Source organism: Scyliorhinus torazame, chromosome 6 (assembly GCF_047496885.1).
Source record: "Scyliorhinus torazame isolate Kashiwa2021f chromosome 6, sScyTor2.1, whole genome shotgun sequence".
NCBI classification, from domain to species: Eukaryota; Metazoa; Chordata; class Chondrichthyes; order Carcharhiniformes; family Scyliorhinidae; genus Scyliorhinus; species Scyliorhinus torazame.
The window spans coordinates 19,271,206-19,286,555 of NC_092712.1; the positions used below are offsets into that span (position 1 = coordinate 19,271,206).

At 54.4% G+C, this 15,350-nt stretch overlaps 1 protein-coding gene across 1 annotated transcript in view; it reads right to left on the minus strand.

The window, feature by feature from the left end:
- Window positions 1-15,350, minus strand: part of LOC140424700 (riboflavin transporter 2-like) — a 204,472-nt gene that overhangs the window by 68,905 nt on the left and 120,217 nt on the right. The gene's annotated exons all lie outside the window — the stretch shown is intronic.

Below are 15,350 nucleotides of genomic sequence, written 5' to 3' on the forward strand. Positions count from 1 at the left end.
CGGTGTGCAGTAGGTGTGACTGAGTGAGCTCTGGATCTGTGTGCAGTAGGTGTGACTGAGTGAGCTCTGGATCGGTGTGCAGAAGGTGTGACTGAGTGAGCTCTGGATCGGTGTGCAGTAGGTGTGACTGAGTGAGCTCTGGATCGGTGTGCAGTAGGTGTGACTGAGTGAGCTCTGGATCTGTGTGCAGTAGGTGTGACTGAGTGAGCTCTGGATCGGTGTGCAGTAGGTGTGATTGAGTGAGCTCTGGATCTGTGTGCAGTAGGTGTGACTGAGTGAGCTCTGGATCTGTGTGCAGTAGGTGTGACTGGGTGAGCTCTGGATCGGTGTGCAGTAGGTGTGACTGAGTGAGCTCTGGATCGGTGTGCAGTAGGTGTGACTGAGTGAGCTCTGGATCGGTGTGCAGTAGGTGTGACTGAGTGAGCTCTGGATCTGTGTGCAGTAGGTGTGACTGAGTGAGCTCTGGATCTGTGTGCAGTAGGTGTGACTGAGTGAGCTCTGGATCTGTGTCCAGTAGGTGTGACTGAGTGAGCTCTGGATCGGTGTGCAGTAGGTGTGACTGAGTGAGCTCTGGATCGGTGTGCAGTAGGTGTGACTGAGGGAGCTCTGGATCGGTCTGCAGTAGGTGTGACTGAGTGAGCTCTGGATCTGTGTGCAGTAGGTGTGACTGAGTGAGCTCTGGATCTGTGTGCAGTAGGTGTGACTGGGTGAGCTCTGGATCGGTGTGCAGTAGGTGTGACTGAGTGAGCTCTAGATCGGTGTGCAGTAGGTGTGACTGAGTGAGCTCTGGATCGGTGTGCAGTAGGTGTGACTGAGTGAGCTCTGGATCTGTGTGCAGTAGGTGTGACTGAGTGAGCTCTGGATCTGTGTGCAGTAGGTGTGACTGAGTGAGCTCTGGATCGGTGTCCAGTAGGTGTGACTGAGTGAGCTCTGGATCGGTGTGCAGTAGGTGTGACTGAGTGAGCTCTGGATCTGTGTGCAGTAGGTGTGACTGAGTGAGCTCTGGATCTGTGTGCAGTAGGTGTGACTGAGTGAGCTCTGGATTGGTGTGCAGTAGGTGTAACTGAGTGAGCTCTGGATCTGTGTGCAGTAGGTGTGACTGAGTGAGCTCTGGATCTGTGTGCAGTAGGTGTAACTGAGTGAGCTCTGGATCTGTGTGCAGTAGGTGTGACTGAGTGAGCTCTGGATCTGTGTGCAGTAGGTGTGACTGAGTGAGCTCTGGATCTGTGTGCAGTAGGTGTGACTGAGTGAGCTCTGGATCTGTGTGCAGTAGGTGTGACTGAGTGAGCTCTGGATCGGTGTCCAGTAGGTGTGACTGAGTGAGCTCTGGATCGGTGTGCAGTAGGTGTGACTGAGTGAGCTCTGGATCTGTGTGCAGTAGGTGTGACTGAGTGAGCTCTGGATCTGTGTGCAATAGGTGTGACTGAGTGAGCTCTGGATCTGTGTGCAGTAGGTGTGACTGAGTGAGCTCTGGATCGGTGTGCAGTAGGTGTGACTGAGTGAACTCTGGATCGGTGTGCAGTAGGTGTGACTGAGTGAGCTCTGGATCGGTGTGCAGTAGGTGTGACTGAGTGAGCTCTGGATCGGTGTGCAGTAGGTGTGACTGAGTGAGCTCTGGATCTGTGTGCAGTAGGTGTGACTGAGTGAGCTCTGGATCTCTGTGCAGTAGGTGTGACTGAGTGAGCTCTGGATCGGTGTGCAGTAGGTGTGACTGAGTGAGCTCTGGATCGGTGTGCAGTAGGTGTGACTGAGTGAGCTCTGGATCGGTGTGCAGTAGGTGTGACTGAGTGAACTCTGTATCGGTGTGCAGTAGGTGTGACTGAGTGAGCTCTGGATCGGTGTGCAGTAGGTGTGACTGAGTGAGCTCTGGATCGGTGTGCAGTAGGTGTGACTGAGTGAGCTCTGGATCGGTGTGCAGTAGGTGTGACTGAGTGAGCTCTGGATCGGTGTGCAGTAGGTGTGACTGAGTGAGCTCTGGATCGGTGTGCAGTAGGTGTTACTGAGTGAGCTCTGGATCTGTGTGCAGTAGGTGTGACTGACTGAGCTCTGGATTGGTGTGCAGTAGGTGTGACTGAGTGAGCTCTGGATCGGTGTGCAGTAGGTGTGACTGAGTGAGCTCTGGATCTGTGTGCAGTAGGTGTGACTGGGTGAGCTCTGGATCTGTGTGCAGTAGGTGTGACTGACTGAGCTCTGGATCGGTGTGCAGTAGGTGTGACTGAGTGAGCTCTGGATCGGTGTGCAGTAGGTGTGACTGAGTGAGCTCTGGATCGGTGTGCAGTCGGTGTGACTGAGCGAGCTCTGGATCGGTGTGCAGTAGGTGTGACTGAGTGAGCTCTGGATCTGTGTGCAGTCGGTGTGACTGAGCGAGCTCTGGATCGGTGTGCAGTAGGTGTGACTGAGTGAGCTCTGGATCTGTGTGCAGTAGGTGTGACTGAGTGAGCTCTGGATCGGTGTGCAGTAGGTGTGACTGAGTGAGCTCTGGATCTGTGTGCAGTAGGTGTGACTGAGTGAGCTCTGGATCGGTGTGCAGTAGGTGTGACTGAGTGAGCTCTGGATCTGTGTGCAGTAGGTGTGACTGAGTGAACTCTGGATCTGTGTGCAGTAGGTGTGACTGAGTGAGCTCTGGATCGGTGTGCAGTAGGTGTGACTGAGTGAGCTCTGGATCTGTGTGCAGTAGGTGTGACTGAGTGAGCTCTGGATCGGTGTGCAGTAGGTGTGACTGAGTGAGCTCTGGATCTGTGTGCAGTAGGTGTGACTGAGTGAGCTCTGGATCGGTGTGCAGTAGGTGTGACTGAGTGAGCTCTGGATCGATGTGCAGTAGGTGTGACTGAGTGAACTCTGGATCTGTGTGCAGTAGGTGTGACTGAGTGAGCTCTGGATCGGTGTGCAGTAGGTGTGACTGAGTGAGCTCTGGATCTGTGTGCAGTAGGTGTGACTGAGTGAGCTCTGGATCTGTGTGCAGTAGGTGTGACTGAGTGAGCACTGGATCTGTGTGCAGTAGGTGTGACTGAGTGAGCTCTGGATCGGTGTGCAGTAGGTGTAACTGAGTGAGCTCTGGATCTGTGTGCAGTAGGTGTGACTGAGTGAGCACTGGATCTGTGTGCAGTAGGTGTGACTGAGTGAGCTCTGGATCGGTGTGCAGTAGGTGTGACTGAGTGAGCTCTGGATCTGTGTGCAGTAGGTGTGACTGAGTGAGCTCTGGATCGGTGTGCAGTAGGTGTAACTGAGTGAGCTCTGGATCTGTGTGCAGTAGGTGTGACTGAGTGAGCTCTGGATCTGTGTGCAGTAGGTGTGACTGAGTGAGCTCTGGATCTGTGTGCAGTAGGTGTGACTGAGTGAGCTCTGGATCGGTGTGCAGTAGGTGTGACTGGGTGAGCTCTGGATCTGTGTGCAGTAGGTGTGACTGAGCGAGCTCTGGATCGGTGTGCAGTAGGTGTGACTGAGCGAGCTCTGGATCGGTGTGCAGTAGGTGTGACTGAGCGAGCTCTGGATCGGTGTGCAGTAGGTGTGACTGAGTGAGCTCTGGATCGGTGTGCAGTAGGTGTGACTGAGCGAGCTCTGGATCTGTGTGTAGTCGGTGTGACTGAGTGAGCTCTGGATCTGTGTGCAGTAGGTGTGACTGAGTGAGCTCTGGATCGGTGTGCAGTAGGTGTGACTGAGTGAGCTCTGGATCGGTGTGCAGTAGGTGTGACTGAGTGAGCTCTGGATCTGTGTGCAGTAGGTGTGACTGAGTGAGCTCTGGATCGGTGTGCAGTAGGTGTGACTGAGTGAGCTCTGGATCTGTGTGCAGTAGGTGTGACTGAGTGAGCTCTGGATCGGTGTGCAGTAGGTGTGACTGAGTGAGCTCTGGATCGGTGTGCAGTAGGTGTGACTGAGTGAGCTCTGGATCGGTGTGCAGTAGGTGTGACTGAGTGAGCTCTGGTTCGGTGTGCAGTAGGTGTGACTGAGTGAGCTCTGGATCGGTGTGCAGTAGGTGTGACTGAGTGAACTCTGGATCGGTGTGCAGTAGGTGTGACTGAGTGAGCTCTGGATCGGTGTGCAGTAGGTGTGACTGAGTGAGCTCTGGATCGGTGTGCAGTAGGTGTGACTGAGTGAGCTCTGGATCGGTGTGCAGTAGGTGTGACTGAGCGAGCTCTGGATCGGTGTGCAGTAGGTGTGACTGAGTGAGCTCTGGATCGGTGTGCAGTAGGTGTGACTGAGTGAGCTCTGGATCGGTGTGCAGTAGGTGTGACTGAGTGAGCTCTGGATCGGTGTGCAGTAGGTGTGACTGAGTGAGCTCTGGATCGGTGTGCAGTAGGTGTGACTGAGTGAGCTCTGGATCTGTGTGCAGTAGGTGTGACTGAGTGAGCTCTGGATCGGTGTGCAGTAGCTGTGACTGAGCGAGCTCTGGATCGGTGTGCAGTAGGTGTGACTGAGTGAGCTCTGGATCTGTGTGCAGTAGGTGTGACTGAGTGAGCTCTGGATCTGTGTGCAGTAGGTGTGACTGAGTGAGCTCTGGATCTGTGTGCAGTAGGTGTGACTGAGTGTGCACTGGATCTGTGTGCAGTAGGTGTGACTGAGTGAACTCTGGATCGGTGTGCAGTAGGTGTGACTGAGTGAGCTCTGGATCGGTGTGCAGTAGGTGTGACTGAGTGAGCTCTGGATCGGTGTGCAGTAGGTGTGACTGAGTGAGCTCTGGATCGGTGTGCAGTAGGTGTGACTGAGTGAGCTCTGGATCTGTGTGCAGTAGGTGTGACTGAGTGAGCTCTGGATCGGTGTGCAGTAGGTGTGACTGAGCGAGCTCTGGATCGGTGTGCAGTAGGTGTGACTGAGTGAGCTCTGGATCTGTGTGCAGTAGGTGTGACTGAGTGAGCTCTGGATCTGTGTGCAGTAGGTGTGACTGAGTGAGCTCTGGATCTGTGTGCAGTAGGTGTGACTGAGTGAGCTCTGGATCTGTGTGCAGTAGGTGTGACTGAGTGAGCTCTGGATCGGTGTGCAGTAGGTGTGACTGAGTGAGCTCTGGATCGGTGTGCAGTAGGTGTGACTGAGTGAGCTCTGGATCGGTGTGCAGTAGGTGTAACTGAGTGAGCTCTGGATCGGTGTGCAGTAGGTGTGACTGAGTGAGCTCTGGACCTGTGTGCAGTAGGTGTGACTGAGTGAGCTCTGGATCGGTGTGCAGTAGGTGTGACTGAGTGAGCACTGGATCTGTGTGCAGTAGGTGTGACTGAGTGAGCTCTGGATCGGTGTGCAGTAGGTGTGACTGAGTGAGCTCTGGATCGGTGTGCAGTAGGTGTGACTGAGTGAGCACTGGATCTGTGTGCAGTAGGTGTGACTGAGTGAGCTCTGGATCGGTGTGCAGTCGGTGTGACTGAGTGAGCTCTGGATCGGTGTGCAGTCGGTGTGACTGAGTGAGCTCTGGATCGGTGTGCAGTAGGTGTGACTGAGTGAGCTCTGGATCGGTGTGCAGTCGGTGTGACTGAGTGAGCTCTGGATCGGTGTGCAGTAGGTGTGACTGAGTGAGCTCTGGATCGGTGTGCAGTAGGTGTGACTGAGTGAGCTCTGGATCGGTGTGCAGTAGGTGTGACTGAGCGAGCTCTGGATCTGTGTGCAGTAGGTGTGACTGAGTGAGCTCTGGATCTGTGTGCAGTAGGTGTGACTGAGTGAGCTCTGGATCGGTGTGCAGTAGGTGTGACTGAGTGAGCTCTGGATCTGTGTGCAGTAGGTGTGACTGAGTGAGCTCTGGATCTGTGTGCAGTAGGTGTGACTGAGTGAGCTCTGGATCGGTGTGCAGTAGGTGTGACTGAGTGAGCTCTGGATCGGTGTGCAGTAGGTGTGACTGAGTGAGCTCTGGATCTGTGTGCAGTAGGTGTGACTGAGTGAGCTCTGGATCGGTGTGCAGTAGGTGTGACTGAGTGAGCTCTGGATCGGTGTGCAGTAGGTGTGACTGAGTGAGCTCTGGATCGGTGTGCAGTAGGTGTGACTGAGTGAGCTCTGGATCTGTGTGCAGTAGGTGTGACTGAGTGAGCTCTGGATCGGTGTGCAGTAGGTGTGACTGAGTGAGCTCTGGATCGGTGTGCAGTAGGTGTGACTGAGTGAGCTCTGGATCGGTGTGCAGTAGGTGTGACTGTGTGAGCTCTGGATCGGTGTGCAGTAGGTGTGACTGAGTGAGCTCTGGATCGGTGTGCAGTAGGTGTGACTGGGTGAGCTCTGGATCTGTGTGCAGTAGGTGTGACTGAGTGAGCTCTGGATCGGTGTGCAGTAGGTGTGACTGAGTGAGCTCTGGATCTGTGTGCAGTAGGTGTGACTGAGTGAGCTCTGGATCGGTGTGCAGTAGGTGTAACTGAGTGAGCTCTGGATCTGTGTGCAGTAGGTGTGACTGAGTGAGCTCTGGATCGGTGTGCAGAAGGTGTGACTGAGTGAGCTCTGGATCGGTGTGCAGTAGGTGTGACTGAGTGAGCTCTGGATCGGTGTGCAGTAGGTGTGACTGAGTGAGCTCTGGATCTGTGTGCAGTAGGTGTGACTGAGTGAGCTCTGGATCGGTGTGCAGTAGGTGTGACTGAGTGAGCTCTGGATCTGTGTGCAGTAGGTGTGACTGAGTGAGCTCTGGATCTGTGTGCAGTAGGTGTGACTGGGTGAGCTCTGGATCGGTGTGCAGTAGGTGTGACTGAGTGAGCTCTGGATCGGTGTGCAGTAGGTGTGACTGAGTGAGCTCTGGATCGGTGTGCAGTAGGTGTGACTGAGTGAGCTCTGGATCTGTGTGCAGTAGGTGTGACTGAGTGAGCTCTGGATCTGTGTGCAGTAGGTGTGACTGAGTGAGCTCTGGATCTGTGTCCAGTAGGTGTGACTGAGTGAGCTCTGGATCGGTGTGCAGTAGGTGTGACTGAGTGAGCTCTGGATCGGTGTGCAGTAGGTGTGACTGAGGGAGCTCTGGATCGGTCTGCAGTAGGTGTGACTGAGTGAGCTCTGGATCTGTGTGCAGTAGGTGTGACTGAGTGAGCTCTGGATCTGTGTGCAGTAGGTGTGACTGGGTGAGCTCTGGATCGGTGTGCAGTAGGTGTGACTGAGTGAGCTCTAGATCGGTGTGCAGTAGGTGTGACTGAGTGAGCTCTGGATCGGTGTGCAGTAGGTGTGACTGAGTGAGCTCTGGATCTGTGTGCAGTAGGTGTGACTGAGTGAGCTCTGGATCTGTGTGCAGTAGGTGTGACTGAGTGAGCTCTGGATCGGTGTCCAGTAGGTGTGACTGAGTGAGCTCTGGATCGGTGTGCAGTAGGTGTGACTGAGTGAGCTCTGGATCTGTGTGCAGTAGGTGTGACTGAGTGAGCTCTGGATCTGTGTGCAGTAGGTGTGACTGAGTGAGCTCTGGATTGGTGTGCAGTAGGTGTAACTGAGTGAGCTCTGGATCTGTGTGCAGTAGGTGTGACTGAGTGAGCTCTGGATCTGTGTGCAGTAGGTGTAACTGAGTGAGCTCTGGATCTGTGTGCAGTAGGTGTGACTGAGTGAGCTCTGGATCTGTGTGCAGTAGGTGTGACTGAGTGAGCTCTGGATCTGTGTGCAGTAGGTGTGACTGAGTGAGCTCTGGATCTGTGTGCAGTAGGTGTGACTGAGTGAGCTCTGGATCGGTGTCCAGTAGGTGTGACTGAGTGAGCTCTGGATCGGTGTGCAGTAGGTGTGACTGAGTGAGCTCTGGATCTGTGTGCAGTAGGTGTGACTGAGTGAGCTCTGGATCTGTGTGCAATAGGTGTGACTGAGTGAGCTCTGGATCTGTGTGCAGTAGGTGTGACTGAGTGAGCTCTGGATCGGTGTGCAGTAGGTGTGACTGAGTGAACTCTGGATCGGTGTGCAGTAGGTGTGACTGAGTGAGCTCTGGATCGGTGTGCAGTAGGTGTGACTGAGTGAGCTCTGGATCGGTGTGCAGTAGGTGTGACTGAGTGAGCTCTGGATGTGTGTGCAGTAGGTGTGACTGAGTGAGCTCTGGATCTCTGTGCAGTAGGTGTGACTGAGTGAGCTCTGGATCGGTGTGCAGTAGGTGTGACTGAGTGAGCTCTGGATCGGTGTGCAGTAGGTGTGACTGAGTGAGCTCTGGATCGGTGTGCAGTAGGTGTGACTGAGTGAACTCTGTATCGGTGTGCAGTAGGTGTGACTGAGTGAGCTCTGGATCGGTGTGCAGTAGGTGTGACTGAGTGAGCTCTGGATCGGTGTGCAGTAGGTGTGACTGAGTGAGCTCTGGATCGGTGTGCAGTAGGTGTGACTGAGTGAGCTCTGGATCGGTGTGCAGTAGGTGTGACTGAGTGAGCTCTGGATCGGTGTGCAGTAGGTGTTACTGAGTGAGCTCTGGATCTGTGTGCAGTAGGTGTGACTGACTGAGCTCTGGATCGGTGTGCAGTAGGTGTGACTGAGTGAGCTCTGGATCGGTGTGCAGTAGGTGTGACTGAGTGAGCTCTGGATCTGTGTGCAGTAGGTGTGACTGGGTGAGCTCTGGATCTGTGTGCAGTAGGTGTGACTGACTGAGCTCTGGATCGGTGTGCAGTAGGTGTGACTGAGTGAGCTCTGGATCGGTGTGCAGTAGGTGTGACTGAGTGAGCTCTGGATCGGTGTGCAGTCGGTGTGACTGAGCGAGCTCTGGATCGGTGTGCAGTAGGTGTGACTGAGTGAGCTCTGGATCTGTGTGCAGTCGGTGTGACTGAGCGAGCTCTGGATCGGTGTGCAGTAGGTGTGACTGAGTGAGCTCTGGATCTGTGTGCAGTAGGTGTGACTGAGTGAGCTCTGGATCGGTGTGCAGTAGGTGTGACTGAGTGAGCTCTGGATCTGTGTGCAGTAGGTGTGACTGAGTGAGCTCTGGATCGGTGTGCAGTAGGTGTGACTGAGTGAGCTCTGGATCTGTGTGCAGTAGGTGTGACTGAGTGAACTCTGGATCTGTGTGCAGTAGGTGTGACTGAGTGAGCTCTGGATCGGTGTGCAGTAGGTGTGACTGAGTGAGCTCTGGATCTGTGTGCAGTAGGTGTGACTGAGTGAGCTCTGGATCGGTGTGCAGTAGGTGTGACTGAGTGAGCTCTGGATCTGTGTGCAGTAGGTGTGACTGAGTGAGCTCTGGATCGGTGTGCAGTAGGTGTGACTGAGTGAGCTCTGGATCGATGTGCAGTAGGTGTGACTGAGTGAACTCTGGATCTGTGTGCAGTAGGTGTGACTGAGTGAGCTCTGGATCGGTGTGCAGTAGGTGTGACTGAGTGAGCTCTGGATCTGTGTGCAGTAGGTGTGACTGAGTGAGCTCTGGATCGGTGTGCAGTAGGTGTGACTGAGTGAGCTCTGGATCTGTGTGCAGTAGGTGTGACTGAGTGAGCTCTGGATCTGTGTGCAGTAGGTGTGACTGAGTGAGCACTGGATCTGTGTGCAGTAGGTGTGACTGAGTGAGCTCTGGATCGGTGTGCAGTAGGTGTAACTGAGTGAGCTCTGGATCTGTGTGCAGTAGGTGTGACTGAGTGAGCACTGGATCTGTGTGCAGTAGGTGTGACTGAGTGAGCTCTGGATCGGTGTGCAGTAGGTGTGACTGAGTGAGCTCTGGATCTGTGTGCAGTAGGTGTGACTGAGTGAGCTCTGGATCGGTGTGCAGTAGGTGTAACTGAGTGAGCTCTGGATCTGTGTGCAGTAGGTGTGACTGAGTGAGCTCTGGATCTGTGTGCAGTAGGTGTGACTGAGTGAGCTCTGGATCTGTGTGCAGTAGGTGTGACTGAGTGAGCTCTGGATCGGTGTGCAGTAGGTGTGACTGGGTGAGCTCTGGATCTGTGTGCAGTAGGTGTGACTGAGCGAGCTCTGGATCGGTGTGCAGTAGGTGTGACTGAGCGAGCTCTGGATCGGTGTGCAGTAGGTGTGACTGAGCGAGCTCTGGATCGGTGTGCAGTAGGTGTGACTGAGTGAGCTCTGGATCGGTGTGCAGTAGGTGTGACTGAGCGAGCTCTGGATCTGTGTGTAGTCGGTGTGACTGAGTGAGCTCTGGATCTGTGTGCAGTAGGTGTGACTGAGTGAGCTCTGGATCGGTGTGCAGTAGGTGTGACTGAGTGAGCTCTGGATCTGTGTGCAGTCGGTGTGACTGAGTGAGCTCTGGATCTGTGTGCAGTAGGTGTGACTGAGTGAGCTCTGGATCGGTGTGCAGTAGGTGTGACTGAGTGAGCTCTGGATCGGTGTGCAGTAGGTGTGACTGAGCGAGCTCTGGCTCTGTGTGCAGTAGGTGTGACTGAGCGAGCTCTGGATCTGTGTGCAGTAGGTTTGACTGAGTGAGCTCTGGATCGGTGTGCAGTAGGTGTGACTGAGTGAGCTCTGGATCTGTGTGCAGTAGGTGTGACTGAGTGAGCTCTGGATCGGTGTGCAGTAGGTGTGACTGAGCGAGCTCTGGATCGGTGTGCAGTAGGTGTGACTGAGTGAGCTCTGGATCTGTGTGCAGTCGGTGTGACTGAGTGAGCTCTGGATCGGTGTGCAGTAGGTGTGACTGAGTGAGCTCTGGATCTGTGTGCAGTAGGTGTGACTGAGTGAGCTCTGGATCGGTGTGCAGTAGGTGTGACTGAGGGAGCTCTGGATCTGTGTGCAGTAGGTGTGACTGAGTGAGCTCTGGATCTGTGTGCAGTAGGTGTGACTGAGTGAGCTCTGGATCGGTGTGCAGTAGGTGTGACTGAGTGAGCTCTGGATCTGTGTGCAGTAGATGTGACTGAGTGAGCTCTGGATCTGTGTGCAGTAGGTGTGACTGAGTGAGCTCTGGATCGGTGTGCAGTAGGTGTGACTGAGTGAGCTCTGGATCTGTGTGCAGTAGGTGTGACTGAGTGAGCTCTGGATCGGTGTGCAGTAGGTGTGACTGAGCGAGCTCTGGATCGGTGTGCAGTAGGTGTGACTGAGTGAGCATTGGATCTGTGTGCAGTAGGTGTGACTGAGTGAGCTCTGGATCGGTGTGCAGTAGGTGTGACTGAGTGAGCTCTGGATCTGTGTGCAGTAGGTGTGACTGAGTGAGCTCTGGATCTGTGTGCAGTAGGTGTGACTGAGTGAGCTCTGGATCTGTGTGCAGTAGATGTGACTGAGTGAGCTCTGGATCTGTGTGCAGTAGGTGTGACTGAATGAGGTCTGGATCAGTGTCCAGTAGGTGTGACTGAGTGAGCTCTGGATCAGTGTGCAGTAGGTGTGACTGAGTGAGCTCTGGATCGGTGTGCAGTAGGTGTGACTGAGTGAGCTCTGGATCGGTGTGCAGTAGGTGTGACTGAGGGAGCTCTGGATCTGTGTGCAGTAGGTGTGACTGAGTGAGCTCTGGATCTGTGTACAGTAGGTGTGACTGAGTGAGCTCTGGATCTGTGTGCAGTAGGTGTGACTGAGTGAGCTCTGGATCTGTGTGCAGTAGGTGTGACTGAGTGAGCTCTGGGTCTGTGTGCAGTAGGTGTGACTGAGTGAGCTCTGGATCGGTGTGCAGTAGGTGTGACTGAGTGAGCTCTGGATCTGTGTGCAGTAGGTGTGACTGAGTGAGCTCTGGGTCTGTGTGCAGTAGGTGTGACTGAGTGAGCTCTGGATCGGTGTGCAGTAGGTGTGACTGAGTGAGCTCTGGATCTGTGTGCAGTAGGTGTGACTGAGTGAGCTCTGGATCGGTGTGCAGTAGGTGTGACTGAGCGAGATCTGGATCGGTGTGCAGTAGGTGTGACTGAGTGAGCATTGGATCTGTGTGCAGTAGGTGTGACTGAGTGAGCTCTGGATCGGTGTGCAGTAGGTGTGACTGAGTGAGCTCTGGATCTGTGTGCAGTAGGTGTGACTGAGTGAGCTCTGGATCTGTGTGCAGTAGGTGTGACTGAGTGAGCTCTGGATCGGTGTGCAGTAGGTGTGACTGGGTGAGCTCTGGATCGGTGTGCAGTAGGTGTGACTGAGTGAGCTCTGGATCGGTGTGCAGTAGGTGTGACTGAGTGAGCTCTGGATCGGTGTGCAGTAGGTGTGACTGAGTGAACTCTGGATCGGTGTGCAGTAGGTGTGGCTGAGTGAGCTCTGGATCGGTGTGCAGTAGGTGTGACTGAGTGAGCTCTGGATCGGTGTGCAGTAGGTGTGACTGAGTGAGCTCTGGATCGGTGTGCAGTAGGTGTGACTGAGTGAGCTCTGGATCGGTGTGCAGTAGGTGTGACTGAGTGAGCTCTGGATCTGTGTGCAGTAGGTGTGACTGGGTGAGCTCTGGATCTGTGTGCAGTAGGTGTGACTGACTGAGCTCTGGATCGGTGTGCAGTAGGTGTGACTGAGTGAGCTCTGGATCGGTGTGCAGTAGGTGTGACTGAGCGAGCTCTGGATCGGTGTGCAGTAGGTGTGACTGAGTGAGCATTGGATCTGTGTGCAGTAGGTGTGACTGAGTGAGCTCTGGATCGGTGTGCAGTAGGTGTGACTGAGTGAGCTCTGGATCGGTGTGCAGTAGGTGTGACTGAGTGAGCTCTGGATCTGTGTGCAGTAGGTGTGACTGAGTGAGCTCTGGATCGGTGTGCAGTAGGTGTGACTGAGTGAGCTCTGGATCGGTGTGCAGTAGGTGTGACTGAGTGAACTCTGGATTGGTGTGCAGTAGGTGTGACTGAGTGAGCTCTGGATCGGTGTGCAGTAGGTGTGACTGAGTGAGCTCTGGATCGGTGTGCAGTAGGTGTGACTGAGTGAACTCTGGATCGGTGTGCAGTAGGTGTGACTGAGTGAGCTCTGGATCTGTGTGCAGTAGGTGTGACTGGGTGAGCTCTGGATCTGTGTGCAGTAGGTGTGACTGACTCAGCTCTGGATCGGTGTGCAGTAGGTGTGACTGAGTGAGCTCTGGATCGGTGTGCAGTAGGTGTGATTGAGTGAGCTCTGGATCTGTGTGCAGTAGGTGTGACTGGGTGAGCTCTGGATCTGTGTGCAGTAGGTGTGACTGGGTGAGCTCTGGATCTGTGTGCAGTAGATGTGACTGAGTGAGCTCTGGATCTGTGTGCAGTAGGTGTGACTGAATGAGATCTGGATCAGTGTCCAGTAGGTGTGACTGAGTGAGCTCTGGATCAGTGTGCAGTAGGTGTGACTGAGTGAGCTCTGGATCGGTGTGCAGTAGGTGTGACTGAGTGAGCTCTGGATCGGTGTGCAGTAGGTGTGACTGAGGGAGCTCTGGATCTGTGTGCAGTAGGTGTGACTGAGTGAGCTCTGGATCTGTGTACAGTAGGTGTGACTGAGTGAGCTCTGGATCTGTGTGCAGTAGGTGTGACTGAGTGAGCTCTGGATCTGTGTGCAGTAGGTGTGACTGAGTGAGCTCTGGGTCTGTGTGCAGTAGGTGTGACTGAGTGAGCTCTGGATCGGTGTGCAGTAGGTGTGACTGAGTGAGCTCTGGATCTGTGTGCAGTAGGTGTGACTGAGTGAGCTCTGGGTCTGTGTGCAGTAGGTGTGACTGAGTGAGCTCTGGATCGGTGTGCAGTAGGTGTGACTGAGTGATCTCTGGATCTGTGTGCAGTAGGTGTGACTGAGTGAGCTCTGGATCGGTGTGCAGTAGGTGTGACTGAGCGAGATCTGGATCGGTGTGCAGTAGGTGTGACTGAGTGAGCATTGGATCTGTGTGCAGTAGGTGTGACTGAGTGAGCTCTGGATCGGTGTGCAGTAGGTGTGACTGAGTGAGCTCTGGATCTGTGTGCAGTAGGCGTGACTGAGTGAGCTCTGGATCTGTGTGCAGTAGGTGTGACTGAGTGAGCTCTGGATCGGTGTGCAGTAGGTGTGACTGGGTGAGCTCTGGATCGGTGTGCAGTAGGTGTGACTGAGTGAGCTCTGGATCGGTGTGCAGTAGGTGTGACTGAGTGAGCTCTGGATCGGTGTGCAGTAGGTGTGACTGAGTGAACTCTGGATCGGTGTGCAGTAGGTGTGACTGAGTGAGCTCTGGATCGGTGTGCAGTAGGTGTGACTGAGTGAGCTCTGGATCGGTGTGCAGTAGGTGTGACTGAGTGAGCTCTGGATCGGTGTGCAGTAGGTGTGACTGAGTGAGCTCTGGATCGGTGTGCAGTAGGTGTGACTGAGTGAGCTCTGGATCTGTGTGCAGTAGGTGTGACTGGGTGAGCTCTGGATCTGTGTGCAGTAGGTGTGACTGACTGAGCTCTGGATCGGTGTGCAGTAGGTGTGACTGAGTGAGCTCTGGATCGGTGTGCAGTAGGTGTGACTGAGTGAGCTCTGGATCAGTGTGCAGTAGGTGTGACTGAGTGAGCTCTGGATCTGTGTGCAGTAGGTGTGACTGGGTGAGCTCTGGATCTGTGTGCAGTAGGTGTGACTGACTGAGCTCTGGATCGGTGTGCAGTAGGTGTGACTGAGTGAGCTCTGGATCGGTGTGCAGTAGGTGTGACTGAGTGAGCTCTGGATCGGTGTGCAGTAGGTGTGACTGAGTGAGCTCTGGATCGGTGTGCAGTAGGTGTGACTGAGTGAGCATTGGATCTGTGTGCAGTAGGTGTGACTGAGTGAGCTCTGGATCGGTGTGCAGTAGGTGTGACTGAGTGAGCTCTGGATCTGTGTGCAGTAGGTGTGACTGAGTGAGCTCTGGATCTGTGTGCAGTAGGTGTGACTGAGTGAGCTCTGGATCGGTGTGCAGTAGGTGTGACTGAGTGAGCTCTGGATCGGTGTGCAGTAGGTGTGACTGAGTGAACTCTGGATCGGTGTGCAGTAGGTGTGACTGAGTGAGCTCTGGATCGGTGTGCAGTAGGTGTGACTGAGTGAGCTCTGGATCGGTGTGCAGTAGGTGTGACTGAGTGAGCTCTGGATCGGTGTGCAGTAGGTGTGACTGAGTGAGCTCTGGATCTGTGTGCAGTAGGTGTGACTGGGTGAGCTCTGGATCTGTGTGCAGTAGGTGTGACTGACTCAGCTCTGGATCGGTGTGCAGTAGGTGTGACTGAGTGAGCTCTGGATCGGTGTGCAGTAGGTGTGACTGAGTGAGCTCTGGATCTGTGTGCAGTAGGTGTGACTGAGTGAGCTCTGGATCGGTGTGCAGTAGGTGTGACTGAGTGAGCTCTGGATCTGTGTGCAGTAGGTGTGACTGACTGAGCTCTGGATCGGTGTGCAGTAGGTGTGACTGAGTGAGCTCTGGATCGGTGTGCAGTAGGTGTGATTGAGTGAGCTCTGGATCTGTGTGCAGTAGGTGTGACTGGGTGAGCTCTGGATCTGTGTGCAGTCGGTGTGACTGAGCGAGCTCTGGATCGGTGTGCAGTAGGTGTGACTGAGTGAGCTCTGGATCGGTGTGCAGTAGGTGTGACTGAGTGAGCTCTGGATCGGTGTGCAGTAGGTGTGACTGAGTGAGCTCTGGATCTGTGTGCAGTAGGTCTGACTGAGTGAGCTCTGGATTGGTGTGCAGTAGGTGTGACTGAGTGAGCTCTGGATCTGTGTGCAGTAGG